The sequence below is a fragment of the Acipenser ruthenus genome, unplaced genomic scaffold (assembly GCF_902713425.1).
Source record: "Acipenser ruthenus unplaced genomic scaffold, fAciRut3.2 maternal haplotype, whole genome shotgun sequence".
NCBI classification, from domain to species: Eukaryota; Metazoa; Chordata; class Actinopteri; order Acipenseriformes; family Acipenseridae; genus Acipenser; species Acipenser ruthenus.
In genome coordinates this window covers 25,001-27,500 of record NW_026708605.1, presented here as the reverse complement: position 1 = coordinate 27,500, position 2,500 = coordinate 25,001, and the positions used below count along the sequence as shown (strand labels likewise).

At 62.8% G+C, this 2,500-nt stretch overlaps 1 protein-coding gene across 1 annotated transcript in view; it reads left to right on the top strand.

The window, feature by feature from the left end:
* LOC117964744 (1-phosphatidylinositol 4,5-bisphosphate phosphodiesterase delta-3-A-like) overlaps nt 1-2,500 on the top strand; it is a gene marked incomplete at its 5' end in the record, with an annotated part of 23,257 nt that overhangs the window by 11,306 nt on the left and 9,451 nt on the right.

The following is a 2,500-nucleotide window of genomic DNA, read 5'->3' as shown; positions in this document are numbered from 1 at the left end:
TACTGCAGCCACAGCATCACCCTGCCCCTGTCAACCAGAGAGACCTGAACACACCCACATCCACACCCCCCCCCCCACACACACACACCCACCCACACACACAGCATCACCCTGCCCCTGTCAACCAGAGAGACCTGAACACACCCACATCCACACCCCCCCCCACACACACACACCCACCCACACCCACACCCACCCACCCACACAGCGCCACCCTGCCCCTGTCAACCAGGGAGACCTGAACACACCCACACCCACCCACACACACACCCACACACACACACACACACACCCACCCACACTCACACCCACCCACACACACAGCGCCACCCTGCCCCTGTCAACCAGGGAGACCTGAACACACCCACACCCACCCACACACACACCCACACACACACACACACCCACACCCACCCACACACACACACCCCCACACACACACCCACACCCACCCACACACACCCACACCCACCCACACACCCAGCCACACACCCACACACACACACCCACACCCACACACAGTGCCACCAGGTGATCCAGCACACCTGGGGGGTCAGATTGAAGGTGTCTGAGTGATCCACTGCCAGCTGCTTCTTCAGTTCCCTTGGGAGACGCTGAGGGCCGGATTCAGTGAACTCTTCTCTGGGAATAAGGTGCGTGGCACGTGGAGACGTTTTCAAACAGAACAGCAGGTGCCTGCATCAGTATAATCAGTATAATCACTACCTGTCCACTCCACTTGGCTTCTTCTAGGTTTTGCACAGTTCCACTGGGCCACTAATATCTCTCCCTCTCTCTCTCTCTCTCTCTCCCCTCTCTCTCCTCCCTCTTTCCCCCTTTCCTCTCTCTCCTCCCTCACCCTCTCTCTCTCTCCCCCTTCCTCTCCCTCCCTCCCTCTCTCTCTCCACCTTCCTCTCCCCCTTCCCTTCTTCCCTCCCCCACTCTCCCCCCTTCCTCTCACCCCTCTCTCTCTCTACCCTCTCTCTCCCCCTTCCTCTCCCCCTCTCTCTCTACCCTCACTCTCCCCCCTTCCCTCCCTCCGTCCCTCCCTCCCCCTCTCTCTCCCCCTCTCTCTCCCTCCCTCTCTCCCCCTTTCCTCTCCTCCCTCACCCTCCCTCCTCTCTCTCTCCCTCTCCCTCCCTCCCTCTTCCCCCTTTCCTCTCTCTCCCTCCCTCACCCTCTCTCTCTCTCCCCCTTCCTCTCCCTCCCTCCCTCTCTCTCTCCCCTTCCTCTCCCCCTTCCTCTTCTTCCCTCCCCCACTCTCCCCCTTCCTCTCCCCCTCTCTCTCTCTACCCTCTCTCTCCCCCCTTCCTCTCCTTCCCGTCCCTCTCACCCTCTCTCCCCTCTCCTCCCTCCCTCCCCCTTTCCCTCTCCCTCCTCACCTTCCCTCCCTCTCTCCCCCCTCTCACTCCCCCCTCTCCCTCCCTCCTCTTCTCCCCCTTTCCTCTCCTCCCTCCCCCCCTCTCTCTCTACCCTCTCTCTCCCCCTTCCTCTCCCCTCCTCTCTCTCTACCCTCTCTCTCTCCCCCTTCCTCTCCCCCTTCCTCTTCTTCCCTCCCCCACTCTCCCCCTTCCTCTCCCCCTCTCTCTCTCTACCCTCTCTCTCCCCCCTTCCTCTCTTCCGTCCCTCCCTCACCCTCTCCCTCCCTCCCCTCTCTCCCCCCTTTCCTCTCCCTCCCTCACCTTCCCTCCCTCTCTCCCCCTCTCTCTCCCCCTCTCCCTCCCTCCCTCTTTCCCCCCTTTCCTCTCCCTCCCTCCCCCCTCTCTCTCTACCCTCTCTCTCCCCCTTCCTCTCCCCTCTCTCTCTCTACCCTCTCTCTCCCCCCTTCCTCTCCTTCGTCCCTCCCTCACCCTCTCTCCCCTCTCCCTCCCTCCTCTCTCCCCCCTTTCCTCTCCCTCCCTCACCCTCCCTCCCTCTCTACCCCTTTCTCTTCCCTCTCTCCTCCCTCCCTCTTCTTCCCCTTTCCTCTCCCTCCCTCCCCCTCTCTCCCCCTTTCCTCTCCCTCCCTCACCCTCTCCCCCTCTCCCTCCCTCCCTCACCCTGTCTTTCCCTCCCTCCCTCACCCTCTCTCTCCCCTCTCTCTCCCCTCTCTCTCCCTCCCTCTCTCCCCCTTTCTCCCCCTTGTCCTCTCCCTCCCTCCCTCCCCCTCTCTCTCCCCTCTCCCCTTTCCTCTCCCTTCCTCTCTCTCCCCTCTCTCTCCCTCCCTCTCCCCCTTTCCTCTCCCTCCCTCCCTCCCTCACCCCTCTCTCCTCTCCCCCTCACTCTCCCTCCCCCTCTCCCCTCCCCTCTCTCCCTCCCTCTCTCCCCCCTTTCCTCTCCCTCCCTCCCTCACCCTCTCTCTCTCCCCTCTCCCTCCCTCCCTCACCCTCTCTCTCCCCGTCTCTCCCTCCCTCTTCTCCCTCTTTCCTCTCCCTCCCTCTTCTCCCCCCTTTCCTCTCCCTCCCTCCCTCCCTCTCCCTCCCCTCTCTCTCCCTTTCCTCTCCCTCCCTCCCTCTCCCTC